Source organism: Panulirus ornatus, chromosome 12, assembly GCF_036320965.1.
Source record: "Panulirus ornatus isolate Po-2019 chromosome 12, ASM3632096v1, whole genome shotgun sequence".
In the NCBI taxonomy this organism is placed as follows: domain Eukaryota; kingdom Metazoa; phylum Arthropoda; class Malacostraca; order Decapoda; family Palinuridae; genus Panulirus; species Panulirus ornatus.
In genome coordinates, this window is record NC_092235.1 from 11,616,603 (window position 1) to 11,629,599 (window position 12,997).

Here is a 12,997-nt window from a genome sequence, read left to right on the forward strand (position 1 = left end):
CCTGGCAGTATGCCTGCCTGCCAGCCAGCCAGCCAGCTTGCCAGCCAGCCAGCCAGACAGCAGGCCTGCCTGCCTGCCCGAGCATGCCTTCCTGCCCGAGCCTGCCAGCCAGCCAGCCAGCCTGCCTGCCTGTGCCTGCCTGCCTGCCAGCCTATCTGCCTGCCAGCCAATCTGGTTGCCTGCATGCCTGCCTGCCCGAGTATGCCTGCCTGCCCGAGCCTGCCAGCCAGCCGGCCAGCCTGCCTTCCTGCCTGCCCGAGCCTGCCTTCCTGCCTGCCCGAGCCTGCCTGCCGTGCCTGCCTGCCTGCCAGCCAGCCTGCCTGCCTGCCAGCCAGCCAGCCAGTTATCCAGCCAGCCAGCATGCCTGCCTGCCTGCCTGCCAATCTGCCTGCATGCCTGTCTGTCCGAGCATGCCTGCCTGTCCGAGCCTGCCAGCCAGCCTGCCTGCCTGCCTGCCTACCCACCTACCAGCCAGCAAGCCTGCCTGCCTGCCTGCCAGCCAGCCAACCAGTCTGCTTGCCTGCCTGAATGCCTGCCTGCCTACCTGCCAGCCAGCCAGCCTGCCTGCCTACCTGCTAGCTAGCCAGCCAGTAAGCCTGCCTGCCTCCCAGCCAACCTGCTTGAGTGCCTACCAGCCTGCCTGCCTGTCTGCCAGCCTGCCTGCCAGCCAGCCTACCTGCTAACCTGCCTGCCTGCCTGCCTCCCAGCCAACCTGCTCGCCTGGCTGTCAGCCTACCTGCCTGCCTTTCTGCCAGCCAACCTGCCTGCCTGCCACTCAGCCTTCCTGCCTGCCAGCCTGCCTGCCTGCCTGTGTCTGCCTGCCTGCCTGTCTGCCAGTCTACCTGCCTGCCTGCCAGTCCATCTGCCTGCCTGTTTGCCTGCCTACCTGCCTGCTTGCCTGCCTGCCTGCCTGCTTGCCTGCCTACCAGCCTGCCTGCCTGCCTGCTTGCCTGCCTACCAGCCTGCCTGCTTGTCTGCCTGCCTGCTTACCTGCCTGCTTGTCTGGTTGCCTGCCTGCCTACCCGCCAGCCAGCTTGCCTATCTGCCAGCCAGCCAACCTGTCTGCCAGCCTGCCTGCCTACCTGCCTGCAGCCTTTCTGCCAGCCAGCCAGCCAGCCAGCCAGCCTGCCTGCCTGCCTACCTGCCAGTCTACCTGCCTGCCTGTTTGCCTGCCAGTCCACCTGCCGGCCTGTTTGCCTGCCTGCCTGCCTGCCTACCAGCCTGCCTGCGTTTCTGCCTGCCTGCCTACCAACCTGCCTGCCTGCCTACCCGCCAGCCAGCCTGCCTACCTGCCAGCCAGCCAACCTGTCTGTCTGCCTGCCTGCCTGCCTGCCAGCCTGCCTACCTTCCCACCTGCCTGCCTGCCAGCCAGCCTGTCTGCCTGCCTGCCTGCCTGCCTGCCTACCCGCCAGCCAACCTGCTTGCCAGCCTGCCTGCCTGCCTGCCAGCCAGTCTGCTTGTGAGCCTGCCAGCTAGCCTGCCTGCCTGCCTCCCTGCCAGCCAGCCTGCCTGCCAGCCTTCCAATCAGCCTGCCTGCCTGCTAGCTAGCCTACCTCTCTGCCTGCCTGCCTGCCTGCCTGACAGCCAGCCTGCCTGCCTACCTGTCTGCCAGTCAGCCTCCCTGCCTGCCTGCCCGCTTATCTGCTTGCCTGCCTGCCAGCCAGCCAGCCTTCCTGCCTGCCTGCCTGACAGCCAGCCTGCCTGCCTGCCTACCTGTCTGCCAGTCAGCCTCCCTGCCTGCCTGCCCGCTTATCTGCTTGCCTGCCTGCCAGCTAGCCAGCCTTCCTGCCAACCTGCCTGCCTGTCTGCCTGCCAGCCTGCCTACCTACCAGCCAACCAGCCAGCCAGCCAGCCTGCCCGCCTGCCTGCCTGCCTGCCAGCCTACCTACCTGCCAGCTAGCCAGCCAGACAACCTGCCTGCCTGCCTACCTGTCAGCCTACCTGCCTGCCTTTCTGCCAGCCAGCCTGCCTGCCTGCTTGCCACTCAGCCTTCTTACCTGCCAGCCTGCCTGCCTACCTGCCAGCCAGCCCGCTAGCCTGCCTGTCTGCCAGCCTGCCTACCTGTCTGCCAGCCAACCTGCCTGCTAGCCTGCCTGCCTACCTACCAGCCATCCAGGCAGCCTGCCTGCCTGCCTGCCTGCCTGCCTGCCTGCTTGCCTGGCTGCCAGCCTGCCTGCCTACCTCCCAGCCAGCCTGCCTGTCTGCCAGCCTGCCTACATGCCAGCTAGCCAGCCAGTCATCCTGCCTATCTGCCTCCCAGCCAACCTGCCTGCCTGCCTTTCTGCCAGCCAGCCAGAATTCCTGCCTGCCTGCCTGCCAGCCTGTCAGTCCACCTGCCTGCCTGTTTGCCTGCCAGCCAGCCCGCCTGCCTGCCAGCTAACCTGCCTGCCAGCCTGTCTGCTAGCCTGCCTGCCTACCTACCAGCCAGGCAACCTGCCTGCCTGCCTGCCTGCTTGCCTGGCTGCCTGCCTGCCAGCCTGCCTGCCTACCTGCCAGCTAGCCAGCCAGTCATCCTGCCTATCTTCCTCCCAGCCAACCTGCCTGCCAGCCAGATTTCCTGCCTGCCTGCCTGCCTGCCTGCCTGCCTGACAGTCCGCCTGCCTGCCTGTTTGCCTGCCTGTCGGCCTGCCAGCCAGCCTGCCTGCCTGCCTGCCTGCCAGCCAACCTGCCTGCCAGCCTGCCTGCTAGCCTGCCTGCCTACCTACCAGCCAGCCAGGCAACCTGAGTGCCTGCCTGCTTGCCTGGCTGCCAGCCTGCCTGCCTACCTGCCAGCCAGCCAGCCAGCCAGCCAGCCTGCCTGTCTGCCAGCCTGCCTACCTGTCAGCTAGGCAACCAGTCATCCTGCCTATCTGCCTCCCAGCCAACCTGCCTGTCAGCCTACCTACTTGCATTTCTGCCTACCAGTCTGCCTGCCTGCCTACCTGCCTGCCAGCCAGCCAGCCAGCCAGACTGCCTGCCTGTCTGCCAGCTAAACTGCCTGCCAGCCTGCCTGTTTACCAACCAGCCAGCCAGGCAGCCTGCCTGCCTGCCTGCCAGCCTGCCTGCCTACCTGCCAGCCAGCCTGCCTGTCTGCCAGCCTGCCTACCTGCCAGCTAGCCAGCCAGTCAACCTGCCTACCTGCCTCCCAGCCGACCCCTGCCTGCCTGTCAGCCTACCTACCTGCCTTTCTGCCAGCCTGCCTGCCTGCCAGCCAGATTTCCTGCCTACCTGCCTGCCAGCCCACCTGCCTGCCTGCCTGCCTGCCTGCCAGCCAGCCAGCCAGCCAGCCAGCCAGCCAGCCAGCCAGCCTGCTTGCCTGCCTACCAGCCTGCCTGCCTACTTGTCTGCCTGCCTGCTTGCCTGCCTACCTATCTGCCAGCCTGCCTACCTACCTGCCAGCCCGCCTACTTGCCAGCCTGCCTGCCTGTCAGCCAGCCAACCTGTCTGCCAGCCAGCCTGCCTACCTTCCCGCCTGCCTGCCTACCAGCCAGCTAGCCAGCCTGTCTGCCTGCCTGCCAGCCAGCCTGCCTACCAGCCTATCCGCAAGCCAGCCAGCCTGTCTGCCAGTCTGCCTCCCTGCCAGCCAGCCTACCTTGTCTACCGGCCTGCCTGCCTACCTGCCAGCCAGCCTCCCTGCCTGCCTGCCTGCCTGCCTGCCTGCCTGCTTGCCAGCCAGCTAGCCTGACTGCCTGCCAGCTAGCCTGCCTGCCTATCAACCAGCCTGCCAGCCAGCCTGCCTGCCTGCATGCATGCCTGCCAGCCAGCCTGCCTGCCTACCTGCCTTCCAGCAAGCCTGCCTGCCTGCCAGCTAACCTGCCTGCCTGCCTGCCTTCCAGCCAGCCTGCCTGCCTGCCAGCTAACCTACCTGCCTTACTGCCAGCTAGCCCGCCTGCCTACCAACCAGCCAGCCTGCTTACCTGCCAGCCAGCCAGCCAGACTGCCTGCCGGTCTGCCTGCCAGCCAGCCTGCCTGCATGCATGCCTCCCAGCCAGCCTGCCTGCTAGCCTGCCTGCCAGCCTGCCTGCCTTCCTGCCTTCTAGCCAGCCTGCCTGCCTGCCAGCTAGGCGACCTGCCTGCCTCCTTGCCTGCCTGCCTTCTGCCAGCCAGCCTGACTGCCAGGCTGCCTGCCAGGCTGCCTGCCTACCTACCTGCCATCTAACCTGCCTGCCTACCTGCCTGCCTGCTTGCTTTCCACCTAGCGACTGCCTACCTGCCTGCCAGCCTGCCTGCCTACCTGCCAGCCTGCCTACCTGCCTTCTAGCCAGCCTGCCTGCCTGCCAGCTAGCCGGCCTGCCTGCCTGCTTGCCTGCCTGCCTACTGCCAGCCAGCCTGACTGCCAGGCTGCCTGCCTTCCAGGCTGCCTGCCTGCCATCTAACCTGCCTGCTTACCTGCCTGCCTGCTTGCTTGCCACCTAGCGACTGCCTACCTGCCTGCCAGCCTGCCTGCCTGCCTACCTTCCAGCCAGCCAGCCAGCCAGCCTGAATGCCTGCCTGCCTGCCTGCCTGCCTGCCTGCCTGCCAGCCAGCGGGCCAGCCTGCCTGCCTCCCTGCCTGCCTGCCTTCCCCCACGTCAACCAACTTACAAGTCTAATCCCATGTCAACCAATCTATCAGTCTAATCCCACGTCAACCAACTTATCAGCCTACCCTAACGTCAACTGTCTTAACAGTGTACTCCTACGTTAAATAACCTACCAGCCTACCTCGACTTCACCTAGCTACCGGTCTTCTCCTACGTTAACCATTTCACCAATCTACCTCCACACCATACATCTTGCCAGTACACCCCATCAACCACATACCATCCTACTCTCACGTTAACCGCTTTTCCATGCCAAACCCCACGTCAACCAATATGCAAGAATCCCCTGCGTCAACTACCTTACCAGCTCACTCCCACTTCAACCAACCTGCCAGCCTTCTATACATAAATCATCTTACCAGTCTTCCTCCACGTCAATCAACTTACTGGCCCATCCCCAACCAACTTGCCTGTCTACCCCTACGTCAATCACCTTACCGTTCTACTCTCACGTCAACCAACTTAAAAGTCTATTCCCATATCAACGAACTTATCAGTCTACCCTCAAGTCAACCAACCTATCAGTCTACCCCTACGTCAATCAACCTGCCAACCAACTCCTACGTCAACCATCTTACCAGTCTACGCAAGTCAACTGACCTGTCAGCCTATCCCACGTCAAACAAGCTGCCAACCTACTCCTAGGTCAACCAAACTGTCAGCCTACCCCCACATCAAGCAACTTATCAGTCTACCCTACAAAAACCAGTCTCCCAACTATCTAAACTCCCCAAAACAGCATAACCCATGTTAACCCACCTCCAAACCACTTAATCTCCCTACATCACCTTGCCTCCCAATTGTAAGCTCCACCGAACTTCCTCTCCCCATGTCAGCCAGCCTCCCAACCAACTAATCTCCCCATCAGAATATCTCCACGTCAACTAGCCTCGCAACCATAAGGTACCCACAAATCAGCCTACCCCCCCAACCCCGTCAACCAGCCTTCCAAGCACTTAAGTTCAACAACAGTTAACCCAACCCAGGTTAATGTGCTACCGGCTTCCTCTTCTCCCCATTACAACAGTAACAACAACAACCATCAACTACCCTCCCTCCCTACCCACGTAATCTATCCAACAACCAGCCTTCTCCCCCGTCAACTAGCCTTCTCCTCCGTCAACCTGCCATCACCCACGTCAACCAGCCTTCTCCTCCGTCAACCAGCCTTCTTTCCCGTCAACCAGCCTTCTCCTCCGTCAACCAGCCTTCTCCTCCGTCAACCAGCCTTCTTTCCCGTCAACCAGCCTTTTCCGTCAACCAGCCTTTTCCAACGTCAACCAGCCTTCTCCTCCGTCAACCAGCCTTCTCTCACGTCAATCAGCCTTCTCCGTCAACCAACCTTCTTCCCCATCAACCAACCTTCTCCTCCGTCAACCATCTTTCTCCCCGTCAACCAACCTTCTCCATCAACCAGCCTTCTTCCCCATCAACTATCCTTCTCCTCCGTCAACCAGCCTTCTCCCCCGTCAACCAGCCTTCTCCGTCAACCAGCCTTCTTCCCCGTCAACCAGCCTTCTCCTCCGTCAACCAGCCTTTTCCCCCGTCAACCAGCCTTCTCCTCCGTCAATCAACCTTCACTTATGTCAATCAGTCTTCTCCTCCGTCAACCAGTCTTCTCCCCGTCAACCAGCCTTCTCCTCCGTCAACCAGCCTTCTCGTCAACTAGCCTTCTTCTCCGACAACCAGCCTTCTCCCCCGTCAACAAGCCTTCTCCGTCAACCAGCCTTCTCCCCGTCAACCAGCCTTCTCCGTCAACCAGCCTTCTCCCCCGTCAACCAGAAATCTCCGTCAACCAGTCTTCTCTCATGTCAACCAGTTTTCTATGTCAACCAGCCGTCTCCCCGTCAACCAGCCTTCTCCTCCGTCAACCAGCCTTCTTCCCCGTCAACCAGCCTACTCCGTCAACCAGCCTTTTCCCCGTCAACCAGTTTTCTCCTCCGTCAACCAGCCTTTTCCCCCGTCAACCAGCCTTCACTCATGTCAATCAGTCTTCTCCTCCGTCAACCAGTCTTCTCCCCGTCAACCAGCCTTCTCCTCCGTCAACCAGCCTTCTTCCCTTCAACTAGCCTTCTTCTCCGACAACCAGCCTTCTCCTCCGTCAACCAGCCTTCTCTGTCAACCAGCCTTCTCCCCGTCAACCAGCCTTCTACCCCGTCAACCAGAATTCTCCTCCGTCAACCAGTCTTCTCTCATGTCAACCAGTCTCTATGTCAACATCTCTCTGTCAAACTTCTCCGTAACCAGCCTTCTCCCCGTCAACCACCTTCTCCATCAACCAACCTTCTCCCATCACTAGCCTTCTCCTCCGTCAACCAGCCTTCTCCCCCAACCAGCCTTCTCCTGCGTCAACCAGCCTTCTTCCCCGTCAACCAGCCTTCTCCGTCAACCAGACTTTTCCCCGTCAGCCAGTCTTCTCCTCCGTCAACCAGCCTTTTCCCCCGTCAACCAGCCTTCTCCTCCGTCAACCAGCCTTCACTCATGTCAATCAGTCTTCTCCGTCAACCAGTCTTCTCCCCGTCAACCAGCTTTCTCCTCCGTCAACCAGCCTTCTCCCCCTTCAACTAGCCTTCTTCTCCGACAACCAGCCTTCTCCCCCGTCAACCAGCCTTCTCTGTCAACCAGCCTTCTCCCTGTCAACCAGCCTTCTCCGTCAACCAGCCTTCTACCCCGTCAACCAGAATTCTCCTCCGTCAACCAGTCTTCTATGTCAACCAGCCGTCTCCCCGTCAACTAGCCTTCTCCTCCGTAAACCAGCCTTCTCCCCCGTCAACCAACCTTCTCCATCAACCAGCCTTCTTCCCCATCAACTAGCCTTCTCCTCCGTCAACCAACCTTCTCCGTCAACTAGCCTTCTACCCCGTCAATTAGAATTCTCCTCCGTCAACTAGTCTTCTCTCATGTCAACCAGTCTTCTATGTCAACCAGCCGTCTCCCCGTCAACTAGCCTTCTCCTCCGTAAACCAGCCTTCTCCCCCGTCAACCAACCTTCTCCGTCAACCAGCCTTCTCCACCGTCAACCAGCCTTCTCCGTCAACCAGCCTTCTCCCCGTCATCCAGCCTTCTCCTCCGTCAACCAGCCTTCTCCTCCGTCAACCAGCCTTCTCTCATGTCAATCAGCCTTCTCCTCCGTCAACCAGCCTTCTCCCCGTCAACCAGCCTTCTCCCCGGCATCAGCCTTCTCCCCCGTCAACAAGCTTTCTCCTCCGTCAACCAGCCTTCTCCCCCGTTAACCAGCCTTCTACCCCTTCAAACAGCCTTCTCCCCCGTCAACAAGCTTTCTCCTCCGTCAACCAGCCTTCTCCCCCGTTAACCAGCCTTCTACCCCTTCAATCAGCCTTCTCCCCCGTCAACAAGCTTTCTCCTCCGTCAACCAGCCTTCTCCCCCGTTAACCAGCCTTCTACCCCTTCAAACAGCCTTCTCCCCAGTCAATCAGCCTTCTCCGTCAACCAGCCTTCTACCCCGTCAACCAGCCTTCTCCCCCGTTAATCAGCCTTCTCACCCGTCAATCAGCCTTCTCCCCCGTCAATCAGCCTACCCACTATCAAACAACGTACTCCCACATCAGACCAGCCAGCCAGGCTGTGCACGTCGACCAGACGAGGAGGAGACGTGGTGGTGGTGTGGGGAGGAGGTTTACCTGGGGTGGGGCGACCAGCTGCACGTCGACCAGACGAGGAGGAGACGTGGTGGTGGTGTGGGGAGGAGGTTTACCTGGGGTGGGGCGACCAGCTGCACGTCGACCAGACGAGGAGGAGACGTGGTGGTGGTGGTGTGGGGAGGAGGTTTACCTGGGGTGGGGCGACCAGCTGCACGTCGACCAGACGAGGAGGAGACGTGGTGGTGGTGGTGTGGGGAGGAGGTTTACCTGGGGTGGGGCGACCAGCTGCACGTCGACCAGACGAGGAGGAGACGTGGTGGTGGTGGTGTGGGGAGGAGGTTTACCTGGGGTGGGGCGACCAGCAGGTGAGGCTGCCGGGGAGCAACACTTGAGCTTTAACACGAGTGGAGCGGACGCTCGGCACACATCATCCACCACACCTCACTCACGTGGGAGAAATGTACCCCAGGGGCACGAAGACCACTGGGCTGCTGCACCCTGAGGGCTGACGGGTAGGCTGGAGGCCTCACCTGAAGCGATATGGTGGACCCTGAGGGCTGACGGGTAGGCTGGAGGCCTCACCTGAAGCGATATGGTGGACCCTGAGGGCTGACGGGTAGGCTGGAGGCCTCACCTGAAGCGATATGGTGGACCCTGAGGGCTGACGGGTAGGCTGGAGGCCTCACCTGAAGCGATATGGTGGACCCTGAGGGCTGACGCGTAGGCTGGAGGCCTCACCTGAAGCGATATGGTGGACCCTGAGGGCTGACGGGTAGGCTGGAGGCCTCACCTGAAGCGATATGGTGGACCCTGAGGGCTGACGCGTAGGCTGGAGGCCTCACCTGAAGCGATATGGTGGACCCTGAGGGCTGAAGCAAGGGTAGTGGACCCCGAGGAAATGTTTCAGCCATGAGTAAATGCTATAGCTATGCGGGAATGCTCCAGCTATGAGGATATGCTCCTTCTATGAGGGAATACTAAAGGTTTGAGGGAATTCTCCAGCTATGAGGGAATGCTCCAGCCATGTGGGAATGCTCCAGAAATGAGGGAATAATCCAGCTATAGGTGAATACTCCAGCTATGAGGGAATGCTCCAGCTATACGGGAATGGTCCAGGTAAGAGGGAATACTCCAGCTACGAGGAAATGGTCCAGGTATGAGGGAATGCTCCAGCTATACGGAAATGCTCCAGCTATAATGAAACGCTCCAGCTATGAGGGAATGCTCCAACTATGAGGGAATACTCCAGCTATGAGAAAATGCTCCAGCCAAGAGGGAATGCTCCAGCTATGAGGAATGCTCTAGTTATGAGCAAATGCTCCAGCTATGTGGGAATGATCCAGTTATGAGGTAATGCTTCAGGTATGAAGGAGTGCTCCAGCTATGAGGGAATGCTCCACTTATGCGGAAATGCTCCAGCTTGAGGAATGCTCCACTATGAGAATGCTCCATGCTATGAGGAATGCGCTCAGCTATGAGGGAATGATCCAGCTATGAAGAAATGTTCCAGCTATGCGGGAATGCTCCAGCTATGAGGGAATGCTTTACCTGTGCAGGAATGCTCCAGCTATGAGGAAATCTCAGCTATGGGGAATGCTCCAGCTATGAGGAATGTTCCAGCTATGAGGGAATGCTCCAGCTATGAGGGAATACTCCAGCTATGAGGGAATGCTCCACTTATGCGGAAATACTCCAGCTGAGGCAATGCTCCAGGTATGAGGGAATGCTCTAACTATGAGGGAATGCTTTACCTGTGCAGGAATGCTCCAGCTATGATGGAATACTCAAGCTGTGAGGGAATGCTCTAGCTATGAGAGAATGTTCCAGCTATGAGGCAATGATGCAGCTATGGGAATACTCCAGCTATGTGAGAATGCTCCAGAATTGAGGGAATATTCCAGCTGAGGGAATGCTCCACGTATGAAGGAATGCTCCAGGTATGAGGAAATACTCCAGCTGAGGGTATGCTCCACGTATGAAGGAATGCTCCAGCTATGAAGGAATACTCCAGCTCTGTGGAAATGCTCTAGCTATGCGGGAATGCTCCAGCTATGAGGGAATGTTCCAGCTATGCAGGAATGCTCCAGCTAAGGGGGAATGTTCCAGCTATAAGTGGATGTTCCAGCTATGAGGGAATGTGCCAGCTATGAGGGAATACTCCAGCTATGAGGGAATGTTCCAGCTATAAGTGGATGTTCCAGCTATGAGGGAATGTGCCAGCTATGAGGGAATACTCCAGCTATGAGGGAATGTTCCAGCTACGAGTGGATGTTCCAGCTATGAGGGAATGTGCCAGCTATGAGGGAATACTCCAGCTATGAGGGAATGTTCCAGCTATGAGTGGATGTTCCAGCTATGAGGGAATGTGCCAGCTATGAGGGAATACTCCAGCTATGAGGGAATGTTCCAGCTATAAGTGGGTGTTCCAGCTATGAGGGAATGTGCCAGCTATGAGGGAATACTCCAGCTATGAGGGAATGTTCCAGCTATGAGTGGATGTTCCAGCTATGAGGGAATGTGCCAGCTATGAGTGGATGTTCCAGCTATGAGGGAATGTGCCAGCTATGAGTGGATGTTCCAGCTATGAGGGAATGTGCCAGCTATGAGGGAATGCTCCAGCTATGAGGGAATGTGTCAGCTATAAGTGGATGTTCCAGCTATGAGGGAATGTGCCAGCTATGAGGGAATACTCCAGCTATGAGGGAATGTGCCAGCTATGAGTGGATGTTCCAGCTATGAGGGAATGTGCCAGCTATGAGTGGATGTTCCAGCTATGAGGGAATGTGCCAGCTATGAGTGGATGTTCCAGCTATGAGGGAATGTGCCAGCTATGAGGGAATACTCCAGCTATGAGGGAATGTTCCAGCTATAAGTGGATGTTCCAGCTATGAGGGAATGTGCCAGCTATGAGGGAATACTCCAGCTATGAGGGAATGTTCCAGCTATGAATGGATGTTCCAGCTATGAGGGAATGTGCCAGCTATGAGTGGATGTTCCAGCTATGAGGGAATGTGCCAGCTATGAGTGGATGTTCCAGCTATGAGGGAATGTGCCAGCTATGGGGGAATACTCCAGTTATGTGGGAATGCCCCAGGTATGAGGGAATACTCTAGCTATGCGGGAATGCTCCAGCTATGAGGAAATGTTCCAGCTATGAGGAAATGCTCCAGCTATGAGGGAATGCCCCAGGTATGAGGGAATACTCCAGCTATGAGGGAATGCCCCAGCTATGAGGGAATGCCCCAGGTATGAGGGAATACTCCAGCTATGAGGAATGTTACAGCTATGCGGGAATGCTTCAGCTATGAGGAAATGTTCCAGCTATGCGGGAATGCTCCAGCTATGAGGAAATGTTCCAGCTATGCGGGAATGCTCCAGCTATGAGGAAATGTTCCAGCTATGAGGAAATGCTCCAGCTATGAGGAATGTTACAGCTATGCGGGAATGCCCCAGTTATGAGGGAATGCTCCAGCTATGAGGGAATGCTCCAGCTATGAGGGAATACTCCAGTTATGAGGGAATGCTCCAGCTATGAGGGAATACTCCAGTTATGAGGGAATGCTCCAGCTATGAGGGAATGCTCCAGCTATGAGGGAATACTCCAGTTATGAGAGGCAAAAGTGGATCTGGATATAGTCATGCTGATATAACATTTCTTTTTCTAAGTATCGTCATTTTTCTTTTTTTTTCTCAACAAAGATTCAGTAAGTTATGTTCATAACGTGTTCATCATCAGCTTACTTTCTGATAACTCAATTATTGACACCAAACGTTAAAGACACTGCCAGTGATTCACATGATTATATATATATATATATATATATATATATATATATATATATATATATATATATATATATATATTCTTTTTTTTTTTTCATACGATTCGCCATTTCCCGCACTTGCGAGGTAGCGCTAAGAACAGAGGACTGGGCCTTAGAGGGAAAATCCTCACCTGGCCCCCTTCTCTGTTCCTTCTTTTGGAAAATAAAAAAAAAAAAAAACGAGAGGGGAGGATTTCCAGCCACCCGCTCCCTCCCCATTTAGTCGCCTTCTACGACACGCAGGGAATACGTGGGAAGTATTCTTTCTCCCCTATCCCCAGGGATATATATATATATATATATATATATATATATATATATATATATATATATATATATATATATATATATAAAGTGTGTGAAAGAAGAAAGTTAAGAGTAAATGTGAATAAGAGCAAGGTTATTAGGTACAGTAGGGTTGAGGGCCAAGTCAATTGGGAGGTGAGTTTGAATGGAGAAAAACTGGAGGAAGTGAAGTGTTTTAGATATCTGGGAGTGGATCTGGCAGCGGATGGAAACATGGAAGCGGAAGTGGATCATAGGGTGGGGGAGGGGGCGAAAATTCTGGGGGCCTTGAAGAATGTGTGGAAGTCGAGAACATTATCTCGGAAAGCAAAAATGGGTATGTTTGAAGGAATAGTGGTTCCAACAATGTTGCATGGTTGCGAGGCGTGGACTATGGATAGAGTTGTGCGCAGGAGGATGGATGTGCTGGAAATGAGATGTTTGAGGACAATGTGTGGTGTGAGGTGGTTTGATCGAGTAAGTAACGTAAGGGTAAGAGAGATGTGTGGAAATGAAAAGAGCGTGGTTGAGAGAGCAGAAGAGGGTGTTTTGAAATGGTTTGGTCACATGGAGAGAATGAGTGAGGAAAGATTGACCAAGAGGATATATGTGTCGGAGGTGGAGGGAACGAGGAGAAGAGGGAGACCAAATTGGAGGTGGAAAGATGGAGTGAAAAAGATTTTGTGTGATCGGGGCCTGAACATGCAGGAGGGTGAAAGGAGGGC